The following is an 18,240-nucleotide window of genomic DNA, read 5'->3' on the forward strand; positions in this document are numbered from 1 at the left end:
GATAATTAATTCTAGCTGTCCCTTTTTTTGCTACTGGTAACATCTGGCAGAACGGTTACTTTATAATGCTTCCTCTTTTGTGCAGGGAGTAGATAATTTAGGGTCATAGTCTTCAGCTGTAAAACCAGTCCCTTCTAGATCATTATTGAAAAATTAGGTCAGGTTAGCTCTATCTGAAACAGCAGCCACATGACAGGGTTAACTAGTCAAGTGACTGGGGCAGGAAATAAAGCACTCCTGAATGTCATACTATTCATATTCTACCCAAAAATCTTGCTTTCTGATGGCTCTTCAATGGTTAATATGAAGTTATTTGTTAAATCTCAGTCCAATTCCCTGTGTAAAACTGCCCACATCATGAAACTATCATTACTACTGACGCTGCCTGGAACCCCTCTGTGAGTCTTAACTGAAAGTCTAAGGATTGAAAAGATCATGGTGACTTATGATGGGGTGTACCAATCTTTTGTGTCCCTGCTGGAGGCCCTGCTGCTGTGCTACACCCCACCCCAGGATGCAGGAAAATGGGAGCAGCAAAGCTAGGACCTCCAGGCCTGCCTAGAGAGGCCTCACTGGGGCAATCATCTTAGAAACTAGAGAGACCTGGTCCTCCAAGGGCTAGAAGAGCTACTGACAGCCAATCATAGCCCAGCAGGCTCAGATAAAAAGAGCTGCAGTGCCTTGGCAGATCAGTTCCTGGCTGGGAAGGGAGGAGTGAAGGTTGGTGCTGCTTTTTGGCTAAAGGAGCCTAGCAAGTAGTCAGAGTTTATAGCTGGCTGACTTTACATTGAGATAGCAAAGAGAGAAGGACCTGAAGATGTTGGCCCTAAGATTAGGTTGGAGATTAATGTACCTTATTGAAAGAGGCCCAGGAAGCTAGCTGCAAAGGATTGAAGTGAGTGGTATGTACCTGCTGTATATAAGGTACCTGGATTGTCACCCTGAGTAATGGGTGGTCCTCAGTTCCCCTAATACCTACAGGTAAAATGGCATAAATGCCAAAATGGGGTAGGGCTTATTTGGAAGCCTAAGCAAAGGGCTGTATGAAAAGGACCCAGAGCAAGACTGAAGACCTTGCAAAGGCAAAGACAATTTTATTTGCTGGACTCTTTTTAGTACCTTAGAAGGGGTTCATTTGGACTCTGTGACTTGGCCAAGCCCTTTAAGACCTCCCCCCACTCCAAAAAAGTTGGCTGGCAGCCTGCAGGGGGTATCGGGGATGAGAAAATGACTATGGTACAGCACCCAGCCTCTTTGAGACTAAACTCTTTTACCATAGAAGTGACTGTTCCAGATCCACTTTGAGGTACACTGATGGGGCAGTGTGGGGAAAGCTTGAATTGCCATTGCTGTTGGTGAATCCTTTATTTGGCTAGACAAAGTAATACTTATTTTCTAGGGCTGTTGACATGACATATTTCACCAGCATTGATATTCTCTTTGCAAAATGAATATCACCTGCTGTTGCCTTGAATCACAAAAGTCTGCAGAATGATCTTGGAAAGATCATGGGATTGTTTATTGAGGTCTCACGTTGCAAAGTAAGGAGGAGGGAGCATTAAGGCATAGTAAACTGGTCATAAACCAGCCAGGATAATGTCTTAATTTACTAAAATTACATTTCCATGGCCCAAAGCAATTTTAAAAAATGTGGGTTTTTTCCTCTGGAGGTTGCTGAAAGGGAAGGAGAAACAATTCAGACAAAGATAGTTCTGATCATTACACCCATACAGCAGTACAGTATTGTGTGCACCCATGTGTGTGAATATGCATGGTTCTCTAGTGGCCCTTGCTCTTTGTACAAATATTTTCATAATCAAATATACTTTGAAACACATTCTGGGACAATCTGTCAGGAAAACAGTGTCTAGTCTGACAAGTTTCAGAGTAGCAGCCGTGTTGGTCTGTATTCACAAAAAGAAAAGGAGGACTTGTGTCATCTTGGAGACTAACAAATTTATTTGAGCATAAGCTTTCGTGAGCTACAGCTCACTTCATGACAAGGTAATGTCTATTAGTGGGACACCCAGAAAGGGGGAGGATATTTGGGTTTTGTTGTTTTTGCAATTACACTTGTGTTTTTGTCCAGTTTGATCAATGCTGGTCTTGTTTCTTATGGATCCCCCTCATTTGATCACTCTTCCAAAGTCACAACCACCAGTCACTGGCTATGTAGCAGCAGGCCACAATCTAGTGAGGTGGAAAAGCACTAGGACCTGATAAGCAGCACTGGATTGAAAACTGATGCATGTTACTACTGATGCAGAAAGTAATCTGCAGAAAACAGGAGGCAGGAGGTGTGATGGTTCTGCTACCCCAATTAGAAGATAAACTATAAGTGGGGGGGAAAAATGACCTTCAGTCTAAATTTCTGTATCATGCTCCACTGTGAATGTATTAACCTCTTCTGCTTACATGTACGGCCATTGCTATACAGCTCAGGGCACCAGTGGCATCAGGATTCAAAGGTAGGCACACACACACATCACATGGAATTTTAATGTACAACAGCACTCTACACACCATGTCACTATACACTACAAGTTCCATGGCGCTCTGTCAAACAGCGGTAGGTCAAAGTTCACTACAGAACTTCTACTATGTGGTAGCAGGACCAATATAGCCATTTAGTACGCGGCAGGATAGAGCACTGTAGATTTAGACCCCGGCTTGCTGCACAGTGCACACTAATTTGCTGTGTAAACAAGCCTGTAGTATAAGTCCAGCAACCTTATGAGTACACTGAGGGTTACTTAAAGATGCCCTTAATCAGTGAACTAGGGAAATATGGCTATAGCTCCACTAAGGCAAAATGTTTTCTCTCTGCCTTGTGATTCTGGAAGTCAATTCCATTTTTCTGCCAGAGAAGACCGATGGTACCTTTTAGGGATAGACTCAAGGGTTTATTTGTGGTATGTGGTTTCTGTGTTTGTATGGCATATAGCATGCCGAGGGGGGTGGGGGGAGGGTCTGATTTATTTGTAACTATTGGTTTCAGGTTTTTTTTAAAAAGTCCTCTGATCACTATGAAGACAAACAATTTTAATATGATGATGATACAATTTTCTTTTGGTCTTCTAGAACAGGTTTTGTCCAAGAAAATTCTTACTTCTCTCTGCTTGTGCCTTTCAACAGTGCAAATAACCTAAACTGCTCTCATTTTTCTATTTACATAGCTGGAATATAAACTAGGAGACAGTAAAACCTGTGCTACCAATCATCTGCTAACTGGGGTCACTTGTCCCAATGGCTTGAGAGCTCAGTCCCCATACAACTTCCTCAGAATTAACTGTATTGGATTATGATGCCTAGTGGTAAGCAAAAGTGTTTTTATGGCTAAGAAATAAGACTAGGATGTGGGAAATGTGTGGTTGAGTCACAGCACTGACATAGGCTTTCTGCAAGACACAACTACTATTTGACGCAGTTTCTAAATCTGTGAAATTTGGGATAGTGACACTGACAGAGGTTATGAGGTTTGAATTATTCCTTTGAGACAGTTCTGTTTGTGTGGAAATATTAATTATTAGGGTTATGGTCAGAAAATGTCAGCAATGAAATAAAGGAATTTTGTGCTTAATTCTTTAATGTATTTTATTTTACTGAAGGATAAACTTGTTGAGCTAAGGGACTTCAATAAAACAACTGCTGAGTAAAGGTTATCCACAAATTTATAGAGTTACAGGCAAGAAGAATACAAGCCTTTTCCTCTGTATCATGTCAGTAAGCCTCAAATCTAATCCAGAGGGAACAGTCACACCAAAGGCATAAGAAAAGCAATCAGTTTCCATGAGAGATAATTGGCCCTGTGTACCTCTCGTATCAATTTATTTGCCTGGTAGGGTATGGTGAATGGGGACTTCTTATCCCTTGGGGGCTGAATGAGCTAAATCCACTATAGAGTATTTATTTCATTAGGACTTCTTACTCCAGAAGCTTGAAGAGCAAGCACCTTAATTTAATAGATCAATAAGTTTCCATAAATTTATCTTTAATATGAGCTACCAACAATAGATTCTTTTTTTTTAAACAGAGCTAAAGGGAATTGGAATTGATAGGCTGTGTGTTTAGAACTCTTAGCAGAAGCTATTTGTGGCAGTTGTTAAAACAAAAAAAGTTGAAACATTTTTTCAGTGTACATTTAGGCCATTTTCAATGTGTACATCTGTTTTTGAAGGCCCACTCTTGAGTTTGCAATTCATTGCACCTGCAATAGTGAGCATACGTATTATTTGGACTTGCAGAAACCACATTGGCTATGGAAAAGCAGTAGACAACCACTTGCACATACTGTTGAAGTGGTGGTTTCTGTACGCATAACTGGAGCACACTGCTTTTAAGGGCACAATCACTTGTTCATGTCAAAGTGAGTGTTCTAAGATGAAGACCAACTATAAATGTTGTTGTTGGGGGGGGGGGGATAATAAAATGACAGTCTTTGCAACAGGCATGGGCCTACAACAATTACATATCCCATAACACAGATATTGTGGAGGAATTCGAATCCAAGATCCTAATTTTGGGATTCAGTCCCAGCACTAGAAAATTATCTGAAATAAGGCAAACTTTTTTTAATTGTACCTCAGTGAAAAAGAGTCAAGTCAGAAGGGAAGGCTGTGCACTTTACCTGATTTCAAGTATTAAAATAGCAACTGAGATCATCCTTTGTTAGTTAAGGAAGCATTCACAACCACACTAGGGCACAATCTACAACATTGAGGGCTTGTCTATCCAGCAACTTATTGTGTGGCAGACTAGCACACTATACTGAAAACTGTCTTGCGAATTACTAAGGCTTACTCTAAATTGCAGGAACTCATGCTTAGTTCAGTGGGACTACTGGAGCTACCTGCCAAGTGCTATTCACCATCAGTAGGGGGTGCAGAATCTTCCCATTTATGGGAACTTGTCTCCTTTGGTTGGAGCTTACAGGGCCAACTTTTGCAGTATGCTGCTTTCTTCTAGTTTTAAAGGGACCCTATTGTGGACTTCAACAAAGCAGTAATAATTTACATCAGCTGTGGTTGGCCCCTACATTTTAGGGCAAAGTTTACATGACAATGACTATTTAAAGTCATACAAGTAATGGATCCATGCCATAAGCTAGCACAATTAAATATTCAGTTGTGCACTTGCTTGTGTCTGCTTATGTGAGGGATGAGTTTTGTCTCCATGTTTTTCCTTTTTCTCATCCTCTTTGTTAAAAGTAACTGAATGGGATACATTGTTCTTGGAGAGAATGGTGCTAGGTTTCATAGATTTTAAGGCCTAAAAGGGCCACTATGATCATCAAGTCTGACCTCCTCCTGCATCACACAGACCATAGGACTTCCTGTATTAATACGTGTCTCAAGTCTAACAGTTGTTCTTGAATGAGAGCATATGTTTTAGAAAGAAAATGTGCAATATTGATTTAAAACATTTCAGTGATAAAGAATCTACAACAACCCATGGTAAGTTGTCCCAGTATTCCATTAGCTGACTGTTAAAATTTTGCATCTTTCTAGTAAGAATTTGTCAAACTTCAATTTTTAGCCATTGACTCTTGTTATATCTGTCTGCTAGATTGAATAGCCTTCTATTATCAAATTTGTATTTCCCATCTAAGTACTTATAGATTGTGATCGTCACCCCTTTATCTTCTCTTTGATTAGATGAATAGATTGAGTCTTTCACTATAAAACATGTTTTCCCATCCTTTAATCATTCCTCTGGCTCGTCTCTGAATGATGAGAGTGGCTCTTATAGTGAAAGAGTAACACGTGCAAAAGCATGTCCATGATTTAGAAGCCTAAATCCAAAATTTTACACAATCGATTTGAGAATCACTGGTATACACAAACTTTTGTACTGGTGTCCCCTTTCACATAGCAAGCCTCTGCGTGTGACCCCCTCCCTTTATCAATTAAAACACTTTTAAATATATTTAATACCATTATAAATGCTGGAAGCAAAGCAGGGCTTGGGGTGGAAGCTGACAGCTCATGACCCCTCACATAATAACCTCGCCACCCCTGAGGGGTCCAACCCCTAATTTGAGAACCCTTGGTGTACACTGTTTAGATTGCCTGTCCCTTTTAGAGCCCGTCCCTTTGTGACCATCGTGTGTGCCTACTTGTGGCTCTGTGACAGAGCAAGCAATACTTTCTGGGCAGCCATGAACTAAGCAAGAAGTTTCTCCTTTCTTGTTTTTCCTGAGTAAGCATATTCCTTTTGCTACCTATGCCCTGGATCTGCTGTCTCTTTCCCTGCTGAAAGAACAGCCTTGAAGATGAGGTGGAATGTCCCTATGAAGCAGAAATGACGACTAATCTAGTAATATTGGCCAATATTAACCTAGGTCCAGGTGTTGGATAAAATATAAAGTTGAGTTATGGGACCTAACTGTGTCTGAGGTTTCTGTGCTTCACATTTTTGCTTTATGACAACACTAAAAACCCATCTCACTATCCCACTGCTCTTATTTGTATTTATTTTAAAATGTAACCTATATTTTCTTAACAATCTGTTGCAGTCTTTTATACAATGCAATCTGTTTGGCTGAAGCAGGGAACATTTTCTTGTACATTACCTGCAATTAAAGTAAACATCTGTGTTTTAATAGGAACCTATATCACAGACCATAATTGGCATCCTGCCCCAACCCTGACTAATACCTGATCCCTCTCTTGCACCTGGACAATTGTACAATGTTTTACATAAGAAAATTCCTTCCTGATCCCTGATTATGATCACTTTACACCCTGAAGCATGAGATTTGATTGCCTCTTGTTATAGTTTTTGCTTAAATATCCACAAATATTATAATCCAGTTCTTTTTAAAAATCTACCCTTGATGACTTCCTGTTGCAGTGAATGACAAAGATTGATTCTATGTTGCACAAACAAAAATTGTTTTTTATTAGCCTGAAGTGTACTGCCCTTTAATTTAGTCCATTTAGATAACTTTATGACTTGACTTCCACTCCCATTGACGTTAATGACAAAACACAGGCTGACCTCAAATACAAGGAAGGATCTGATATTTTTAAACAGAGGAACAAATTTATCATTAGTGCAAGCCTGTTGGAAATACTTTATACCTGGGATAAAGTCAGTTGGTTTGGTGGAAGATTACTCCACATAGTTGGTAATTGGGGGATGTATTTTCATTAAACCTTCCACAATGCTAATTATAATATTTTTAAATACCTTATTAAAGGTAAGATTAAGATTAAAAGAGCCACAGGCTTCTTTGGGAAAACTTGGTAAAATATTCTGTTTCTAAACAATTCATTTTTTTATTATCTGTATACAAGCCCTGTAGAAGATTCTTATGGCTATGGCATTCTTCTTCATTTCTTCGTCTAGCAACACATGGCAACACTAAATAAACGTTTAGACAGCTGCCACATTTGACCCTTGAGGTGGCTGCATTTCAGTGGTGGGTGAAATTATTCCTATACATATTTTCAATCAGTTAGTATGGCAGGCAACTAAACATGTCTTGGATTCTTCTCACTATCTCTGTTATGTACCTCTTTTCAATTTGAGTTATTAAACCTCTGAGTAACTTTGAAGACACATCTATAATAAGCTGAATTAATTTGTAACACTTGCTATTGCTGTTTTAAGTTATCTGTATTACAGGAGAAGTTTCTTCCAGAAGCAGCTGTTCTTAAGGTGTTTACTCTCAACCTCAGAGGTCAACCTCTGACCTAGGGAACATGGGAGTTTGACATGAAACTAACTCCACTGTCATCTCAAAGGTATAATGTTCATCTTCAGAATACTTATGGTTCCTAGCACTTCAGTCTTCAAGTTCACATTGTTTTTTTAAGTTAGACAAGATTCATTTTCATCTAGACCCCACCGCAGTGTAGTGCTGCAGCAAAGTGGCAGAAATTGCACATGGAATAAAAACATAGCTCATCCTTTCAGAACAGCTGTGCTACTGTTCCAGTGAGAAATCTCAGATATTCCGTTTTATGGCCCATATAGCCTTTTAGGCATTATAATCAAAAGAGATCTTAAAGTATACTGGAAGGTTAACTAAAGAAAAGGAGAATGTGAAGTGAGGATAAAGGGTTGAAATCATAACCTATCTGAACATGCACAAAAAAAGTACATGGAAGGCTAGGTCAAAGTGGCCCAAAGCTACATCTTATCTGTTTTTCTTTCTTTTTTTTTTTAAACAGTGTGACCTCTTGTTAACCACCTTGCTCTTGGTTTGTGGTATGATACTGTATATTTACATAGGGAATCATTAACAGTGCAACTGCAATGTAATTGAATGCAGGATTCAATAACACTGAAGTTAAAATACCATATACATATAAAATTACATCTCAATCTTGCTCAACCTAATTGAGGGCTTCCCCCCCACCTTCTTTTTCAAAGCAGTCTAATATTTCAGTTACTGGGGAGGGAGGGGCTTCTTGGCAGGTTTATTTTGATAATCTTCCTGTCCATGTGGAAGAGGATAGAGCTACATGTACAGCTATCTCCGTGATAGAGGGCTCAGACAAAAAGTGGCCAATCCCAATGATAACCAGTGTTCCAGTGATAACCAGTCTTCCAGACTCCAATCTAAAGGGAAGGAACAGATTTTGTTTTTGTTTTGCTTTCATTTCATTTTACAGGTGAGCACAATTAGGGTAGTGAGAGCCAATTAGCTAACTGATCTAAAGGAGATTTGAGCGCCTCTTAAAAAAAGTCACATAGGCAACGGCACAGGTTTCAAGTGATGATCATCCCAGTTAGTGTCTGTCAAGGCCAGGGGAAATTTAGGCCTTGATACGTGCCAGCCTCTGTGTTTGAGAAATAGAAGCAACAGGGTGGAGATTAGAGGAACATGGCATATTTGAATCTGGGGTGTTCCTACTTTTTATTTCATATAGCCTTTCTGATTTAGGGATGCAATTTGTCTAGTGGCTAGAACAGCAAACATTCTTGCTGTCCCTTCCCAATTCTGCCACTGACTTGTATGGGCAAGTCACCTAACCTTTCAATGATTCAATTTTACTTATCTAAAAAATTAGGATAAAAATACTTCTTTGGCTCCCAAGTTGTTGTGTGACTTACCTAATTAATGCTTCTTGAATTCTCTGAGATCTGTGGATGAAAGACCACATGTAAGTGTTATGTATTGTTATGATGGTTATCAAACTTCCATCTGGGTAAAAATGAAGGGTACCCACACCATTGTGGTGTGAAATAGTTGACAAGATGGCTGGAAATGCTCTGCTTGGATAAGAGAAAGGAAGGTCAGTTGTCTGTATTGAGATGAAAAGCTGGCCATATAAAGTGAAAATGGGAGTTAAACAGTGGGCTTGTTGTAAGTTCCTTAGTGACTGGATGTGAGAGAGACAAGAATATTTTCATAAACTGGGTTCCCAGTGGAAATCCATCCCAGGGGAAATCCATCCCAGAATGTTAGTTACTCAGGATTTTTTAGTTCTGGTGCTGTTGGGTTTTTTTGTGGAGGAGAGAGGCTCAGTCCTGCAAGACACTGAGTTCACTTAACTTCCACTGAAGCCAACTGGAGTTGAAGGTCCTCAATACATCATAGGAGGTATGAGGAAGTGGTCAAGTCCAGTCTCTATTGGACAGCTTTTTACTTCACAGAAATACCACTACAACTAGCAGTTCCCAGCATAGAGGCAAATGGCTGAATGGATCATAAAGACTTAACTCCTCTCTCCTCTGTAGAGTTTGTTCCTAAGGTTCAGGGTTGAGGAATATTGGAAGAACAGTGAAGGAACTGTCCTGCTGCTATCTGAACTGACCCTGTTCTGAGGATGAAAAACTTTACTCCCTAGTGCTGTCATGCTAACAAACTTTCATGAGCATTACATTAATCACATTTTTTTCCCTTTTAAAGTATGTCAGTTCTTTCAGGTGTCATAGTAATTTTATATGGACAGTAAAGCAATGCACTTCCTTTGTGCCATATCATTAAAGATTGAACCATACTGGGTTTCTTATTTTGAACAAATCACATTATCCAAATAACAGTCAGCAAAATAAACTCTGTACCAGCAGATGGACTGTAACATTAGCCTGAAAGGTTTTCTTTGCACCTTTTCTGCACTTTAAATCCAGTGTAATACTCCACAATGAAAGACTCAGCCATAATTTCACAGAAGTATGAAAAATTACTTTCCCTTTTATAAGAGCTTACTTTTACTGTCTTTGGCAGTTTCGCTTTTGTTGGACCCCTATGGCTAAAACTTTCACTTTCAGCTTTTATTCTCTAATATTGAACTGAAATTATTTGTCAGTTTATCAAGAAGCAGTTTTTCTTTATGCTTTTTTAAAAAATGCCTCTGCAGTACTATTTCGTTCTGCACCATTTTCTAAAGTCATGTTTCAGTACAACCATTTACATGGGCATTTAAAAACACCCTGAAAGTGATAGTAATTATTATGGACCAAATTCTGTTCCCCTTACTTGTGCTGAATGGCACTTTAATCTACAAGGAATTGCAGGGAATTCAGTGGGACTACTTGTGAAGTCAGATGCTACTTATTGTAAGTAACAAGAACAAAATCTGGCCATATATATATTTATTATTCTATCACAGTGTGTAGGTGAAAGTAAAGATGCCATCCCACCATAATAAGTGAATAGCTTTAGTTTCAGGTGGTTGAGGGGGTCTTAGACATAAAGACTTAATGCTCTTGACTCTCATGTCTTTAGACGCAAATTCAAATGTTCTTTTAGGGCAGTGGCACTGACATCCTTGTACACATTCATGTGCTCTGGAAAGCCACCACATAAGGCAGAGCACAGTATGTTTCAGTTAGTGACCAGATGTCCCAATTTTATATGGACAGTCCCGATATTCAGGGCTTTGTCTTATATAGGTGCCAATTATGCGCTCCCACCCACACCCGTCCAGATTTTTCACACTTGCTATCTGGTCACCCTAGTTCAGGGATCGTCAACCTTTGGCATGCAGCCCGTCAGGGAAATCCAATGGTGGGCCACGTGCCAAAGGTGGTTGATCCCTGCCCTAGTTTAAGTGCTAACAAGAGGTGTAGGCCTAAACTAGGAGAATATGATGGAATGTCAGAGGGTATTACAGGTTGGTAGGCATGGTCTTTCTTAGTTTTAGATTAATACAAGAATTATCTAATGGTGTGCCATTTTGATGATAGTATTCCACTCCAAGAGCAGGGCTCCCACATCATTTACATGTGGGTCCTGCCATTTGCCTCCCTTCCATATTCCTATTTAGAAAAGAAAACCGTCACTTGAAGACACTCCTCCCAGGCTCATAATTTAGGATACCGAGTGGGTGGGCAAAGGTGTGTCAGGTGGGACCACATTATTTACACATCCCTAAGACCAACTCTAGATGGATCTCAAGCCTGGAATAGCAGAAGGGTTGCAGGTCACAGCTGCACTACCAGAACTGAAAAAAAACAAGCTGATGCTGTACACAGTCGATAGCTATGTAATGGGCATATCTGCTCTATGATAAAGTAGTGCTAAAATTAATCCATTGTCATCTGTCTTTGTTTTTGGTCACCTCTTTCATTAGACATCACAAATGCATCATGGGGAAACAAGTTCATAAAGAATTTTGGCACTAAATTTTGAATCACTGTATACAAAAACTAATATAGAATGATTATTAGTAGAGTCATATGAAACTCAGATGTTCCCCTTTGCACAAGCTGGCACAAATATTTAATCTAGTGGTGAACTAGATGAGTTCAACACCCGTCAAGCTTTTATTTGAGATAGAAGTATGAATAAAGCTAATGCCTCAGAGCAAAACTCAGTCAAAATTCACATGGGAACAGCCATACCAAATCAGATCAGTGTCTAGCTAGTCTAGTATCCTGTCTCCAACAGGGACTATGAATTAGGTATGATTTTAATAAAAAATCATAGGTCAGATCAGGTTCACTATAATCTTTGTAGTCAATTAATTATCATGGAGAGCAGAGCTAAATTGATACAAACTTTCTTTAAAATATGCAATTCCAGATATATATTAGTCCTATGCAGATAATTACCAAACCAAACCAGTTTGCATTGTGGTTTCCCTAACATGATTATTAGTACTAAGTAAAAAATTACTTTTAAAACTGGATTACAGATCATACACTGTATCCCTTTATAAACAAGCAGTGAACTAAAATTTTAGTTCAATCAGGACAAGTCTGAGACTGTCCTGGTACCAGTAGTCCAGCCTGGTTCTGTAATACACACTTGTAGCATGACTTTTTAAAAAAAAAAATCTGTCATGTTGGACACAAATTTTGCTTCTACAAGCAAGACTGTGAGTATGCCTTTAGTGCTGGTTGCTTCCTGAGGGCAGTGTTGTCTGAATGATATACAAGATGGAAATAAAGTGTGATTCCTGATTTCACCATGTGCTCTGGTTCTCTATCAAAAGATGAAAGAATGTGTAGTAATTCCCCCCCCTCTTAAATCGTGGGATTGTGTACAAACTACTTTCTCATTCAACTATATAGGCAATTGGATACATCAGTTGGTATCAGCTCTAAAGAGAGATGACTGAGTCATGATTCTACATGTTATCTTCAAGGTGAGTGAACATACAGAGTATTTAACCCAGTTGTGCCTTTTTGAATATATTATAACATACTGGCTAATGTGGTTGTGTACCACACTGCCTTGCTGCCCACCTGTGTCAAAGGTTGTATATTGATAATGTCTAGGAGCGATTCTCTCTCAGCTCAACTGGTATCAAGTCTAGAACACAAGGTTTTGTTCTGTGGCATTTTCCACTGTGAATTTTGAAATGAGTAATAGTGTGCAATAGAGCTGGTAAGAAAATACCTGTAGACTTTAGAAAGAAAACTGTGGTGAAAAATGAAAACAAATTATTAAACTGTTTGTGGGAAAATTTTTCATTTTCTGAACAGCTCTACAAATGATTGGAACTATTTTATTGAAGTGAAATTTCACTGAAAAAGGAAAACAAATTGGAAGGCAACCTTTATTCTGGCATTTCTCAACTTTTGAGTGCTTGACCTTGAAACCTAAATATACTTCTAACATAGTTCTGTGTGTGTGTGTGTGTGTGTGTGTGTGTGTGTGTAATATGAGAGAAATGCATGCAGTATACTTTGCACTATATATATTTCTGTTTTATTGGTGGAGTGTAAACTTCTCAATGCACAAATATTGTGCCAAAGTGGATTGGTACCACTCTCTTCTCTCAGGTAACTGCTTCAGAAAAAGCTGTCTAGTCCCTTGTCAGTAGCAACCATTAACCTCTCAATGTATAAATACACCCCCCACACTATATATAAATAATAAAATGAGAGAGAGAGAGACTTATTATACTATCCGTGGGTGTTTTTATACTGCACATCTGTTTCTTATTCAATAGTTTACTTCTACTTTATATACTAAGCCCCAGTCCCCGCCTGAATCAGATACCGATGTGCAGAATTATCACTGAGAAAGGATAGAAAGGTAACTGTTCTCATTCTATATGACTGTTGTTCAATTTTAATTTTCAGAGGCCTGCTTAGATATCTTTTTAATTAGTATTCACTTCTATTCATTCCTATAGTGTGAAATTCACACCTGGATCGAGATTTCAGATGCTTCAAAATTTGGAGAAGACCGGCTGTAGGGTTTTGCTCTACTCAGATAGGGTCTATTTGAAAATTCTGATCTCTATCTAGATCTGGATATTATTTGAAACCATCTTTTTGGTTGGAGTCCATATATTCTTTCACTTTTATAATGTTCACGTACCAGAAGTTTGCAGGTATGTTAGAATATGTAATTGAGAAAACAAAAGGAATTCTTTCAAAGTTGGCACTTAATAGTGATTAGTACATTACCGAGATATGTCCAGAAGTAAACAAAAAAACCTATATGGTATAGGTCACTACATTCGGCTGGCAGATGGCCATTTTTATGGTTGATTTCCGGTTAGCTATATTATATTGAAGTTGCAGTCAAATGTTAAACTCTTATTGGTTTTCTATTTTTTACATAGTAATTGGACCTCCACTGAAAATTTTATTGTTTTTACATTCACTTCCTACAAGCATTAGCTCAGGAAGTGATAAAGCTGACACAATTACCTGATAGCCGTCCAGTGACTAATGCCACTGGTTTCCTGTTTGGCTATAAACAATAGATTAGGAAATAAGCCTCGTGACCAGAAAATCTAATTATTTTTATAGCTTTTCCTCAAAGCTGATCTGTATAAAACAATGGGTTCAATAAAACACTTTTTTCAACTCACAAATGCAATAGGCCTAATGAGTGATAGGAGAGCATATAAAGGTCTGGAGGAACACCCAAAAGGCAGATGCCTAACCACATCTTACCTGAACCTACTGGACCAGATGCAGGTCTCCATAGGTATGTCTCCACTGCATGTGGGAATAAGTCTCCCAGCTTAGGTCCTCAGACTCCTGGTAGCAGGGCTCGCACTAGTGTGCTGAAAACCTTGCAGCTCAGGCTGGAGTTCAGGCTCTGAATTCCCCTCCTCCCCACAAGGATTCAGAACCTGAGTTCCAGACTGAGCATCTATAATGTGAAACAGGGAAAAAACAACGTCCGTTTAAAATAATTAAACTCATTATGTTGACAAAACTGGGCTGGAAGTCTTGCGACAACAAGCAGGCTTTTTTATTGTTTGTTGTTAGAAATGTCTAATACTTCCTCCTTCAATCTACCTGGGGTGAAATCCTGCCCCGTTGAAGTCAATGGAAAAATTCCCCTTGACTGCACTGTCTTAACATATTTCAGCATCTCTACTCTAGTCGCGTGTAGTGCTGACAAGTGAGGGGGAAAAATGGGGCTGTGGAGAAGGTAACCCAGTGTTTCTGAAGATTAAACAAAAATCCATTTTGGGGATGTCTGAATGTTATACCTGAATTAGTCGTCATTAAGACTCCTTAAGAGATATCTTGCAAGAGCTCAAATGCTATGGGGATAAATATCCTGTAGATAGATAGTGGTCATGGAAATGGAATAGAGTCTGACCATTAAAGACATCTGAAAATAATTGTTTTGGGTGTCATACACTATAGGATCCTCCACAATTTTTCTAATACTGCTGCTGCCGCATCATCTGACTTTTCTTTCCTTTTATTTTATGCTTTGTTTACTTTTACATTTCTGTGCAACTGCCTGAGTACATTGGCAGAGGAGAGGTAGAGGCCCTTGATAAATAGGGCCAAATCCTCATTATTTGCACCCACTGAAGTCAATGACTAATATCCTATTGACTTCAGCGGGAGCAGAATTGGGAAAACAGGTGGAGCTATTCTTGTGGAAAAGGTGACCAGCACTTGTCCCATAAAGTCTGTACAGGTCTTCGGGGTCCCATAGAATTTAAATGTATTCTTTTCCTCTAGGCCATTTGGATGATAACTTACAAGTAAATACTGGAAGAAAGAAATGAAAAGCAAAGATTAATCAGGAGACTGAAAGCCTTGAGTCTTCTAACCTCAGTGCCCCCTTTTTCTTCAGCTGTAAAATGGGGGTAATAACTGCAGACCAGTGTGTTTTGAGGCTTAGTTTCATGTTTGTAAAGTGCTTTGACATCCTTAGATGAAAAAGGCTGCATAACTGTGAAGTACTATCTGTGCAGCTAGATTGTCTGCACATCAGTGGCAATAGGTGAAGTATTTGTGTAAACAGAAGTTTTTTTTTTTTTCCTGCTTTCTCTTTTTTAATCCTGTCTCCCCCCCCCCTCATTTGTAATTTTCAGATTGTTGTTGCTGGCAGTTTCACAGCTCTATTGGAATTGAAGGTGATCTACTGGAGGAAGAGGGTGCAGAAACCAGCACATGTAAAAATCCCCCGTCCTTCCTTAAAGAAAGAAAATAATTGTGTTGGTTGTTTTTCTGCCACTAAAATTGGCCACAAGGAAAAACTGTGATCTGAGTGCCCCTTTACCTAATCTTTCTCCCTTGCTCCCTGTAGCTGACAGCATTGTATAACCCTCAGTAATATAACAAATGGGCCACATGCAAGAGCGATAATGAAGAAGTGAGGTTTCCAGCCAAAGTTAGACAGAAACGCATTTTTTCCCACAGAACTTGGCCCCTTGGAGCAAGATTTTGTTTTTCTCCAGTAAGGAGCACTCCATCTATCCATTTATTTATATTGTTAATGTTTGGAACTTTGTCTATATCTGAGATTGGTGTGTTATGTATAAAACACTGTTTGCCTTGAAGCTGTAATATATATGGGTATATATATTGCATACACATGCGTGTATATATTACAGCCTCAAGACAAGCAGTCTTGTAAAGGAAAGAACCAAATGTACGTCATTAAGAGTTAATCAATTGAAGGGGTGAATGGCATTGTTCTGTTCTCCTCACGCACTAAATCTATAACATAGAGGAATTTCTTATCCATTTGGGTTATATATTAATATTTATTGTATAAGTGCCTACAATGTGCTTGGCAACTTCTAAAATATATCCAGTCCTTGTCCTAGAGAATGTACATTCTAACATAAAGAACTGGAGAAGACTGGATGCATAAAGAGGGATTTGCACTGAACTTTTCAAATGTTCAATTTTAATCACTGATCATTGTCACTGTAGAAGTGAGTCTTTGGGAGGTACTTGAATTGGGAAAACGTATAGTGAATTGTGGTGGGGAGAATGTATCATGCTTTGTGGCCAGGCAGGAAAAGGTATAACAGGTGGTGAATTATTATTTTTATTCATATTACTGTACCAGCTACAAGCCTGAAGTGAAATCGGTGGCCCATTGTGCTAGGCACCATAGTCACATGTTAAAATCTTGCCCCTAAGAGCTTACTCTTTAAATAAATAAATAAATTAATTAAATCTAAACAGAAAAGGTTGTGAGAGGAAAGACTCGGATCAAGTAACTTGTCCAGGGTCAAATAGCAAGATAGTAGCAGAGCAAGGACTAAAACTCAGGACTTCTGAGACCAGGGACCTGTCCACTAGACCAGTTGCAGACATATGGAGTAGCATGGAAGAAACCATGGAGGTGAAGAAAGGAATGAAGTGGTGTGGTCACAATGAGAAACAAAAGCAGAGATTTTGGCTGGGCAAAATTGTGTAGAACTTTGAAGACAAGAATGAAAAGCTAGCTTGATGCAGAAGTCAGTGAAGGGATTCATAGAGGATCAGGACAAAGCTATGGGTGAGGATGATGATATTCATTGCCACCTTCTTAATGACCTGGAGGGGGAAGTAGGGAATTGGGGTTATAAGATTGCAGAGGTGAGATGTATTTCCTACATCTGCTCAGGCCTAGAAATATAAAAATGTCAGACATGTATGTAAACCTTACCTTAGCTTGTTTGAACCCAAAAAAAGGTTCAATCAAGTCTAGACAAAGGCTTAAGTGGGATGTTATTTATTTCAAGCTATACCACTCATTCCTATTTCTGTTTTGAAACAAAAACAATGAGAAACCCTCCTGCACTATAATTCCCACGACTGGGCCAAACACAGGTTAAAGTGTCTGTGAGCAAAAACAAAGCATTTAACTGCTCAGCATTGCTGTCAGCACACTATATTAATTAAGGGACCAGGCTCTGTTACTTGCACTTGTTTATTTCATATTTTATATTTATCTTAGCCTGAATTTGAAGTGCCTTCTGATAGCCCTTCTTATCCTGTGAAACATTTGTACAGTATTGTTCCAAATCAACTACTACACTATCTGCTCAATTGTGAGACAATTGAGGTCATAAACGGTGCAAAGATTCCTTATCTACATGAGACAGGGTTGAATTTGCCCCTGGTGATAACCTCACTGACTTAAATTACAACTCTTTTTTCAGTGGAGAAATGACACAAACCTAATTTTTAAGTCATTTGGGATTTGGGCCCCTAAGTGCTTGAGTCACTTTTGGAAATTGGATTTAGGTTCCTAAATCACATAGGCACTTTTAAAAATGTTGCCCTTGGTGAATGAGTTTTCTACAGATAATTAATTAAAATAACTGCACAAAGCAATAACGATACAGATAATATATGCAGAAATGAAGCAGCTATGTTATTTTTTTTAAAAAAAAAAACCCTCATCACAGGTTCCTCAGACTTGTGAATAAAACCAGCAGCAAAGTTACAGATCCTTAGTGCCACAAGAGGCAATTAAAAGGGCTCAGAATCACTTACCAAGAGGAAAATGGAAGGAGAATAATAGGTTTCAAGGACACATGTCCACATGACTTAATGTGTTTTACATCCCAGAGTCAAGAATGAGCCTGTGTCAAGTCATTCAGATACAATAGTTATAGATTAAATTAA

At 38.9% G+C, this 18,240-nt stretch overlaps 1 long non-coding RNA gene across 2 annotated transcripts; it reads left to right on the forward strand.

The window, feature by feature from the left end:
- The first annotated feature begins 691 nt into the window (after nucleotides 1-691).
- Nucleotides 692-17,991, forward strand: LOC119857391. 2 transcript variants are annotated; one of them, XR_005293565.2, is made up of 5 exons: nucleotides 692-720; nucleotides 3,177-3,314; nucleotides 7,630-7,748; nucleotides 12,472-12,545; nucleotides 15,705-17,991. It is a non-coding gene; the product is annotated as an uncharacterized LOC119857391 (long non-coding RNA). The 2 variants fall into 2 exon arrangements; XR_005293563.2 differs by lacking the exon at nucleotides 692-720 and adding an exon at nucleotides 740-902.
- The last annotated feature ends 249 nt before the right edge of the window (nucleotides 17,992-18,240 follow it).

The sequence above is a fragment of the Dermochelys coriacea genome, chromosome 6 (genome assembly GCF_009764565.3).
Source record: "Dermochelys coriacea isolate rDerCor1 chromosome 6, rDerCor1.pri.v4, whole genome shotgun sequence".
In the NCBI taxonomy this organism is placed as follows: Eukaryota; Metazoa; Chordata; order Testudines; family Dermochelyidae; genus Dermochelys; species Dermochelys coriacea.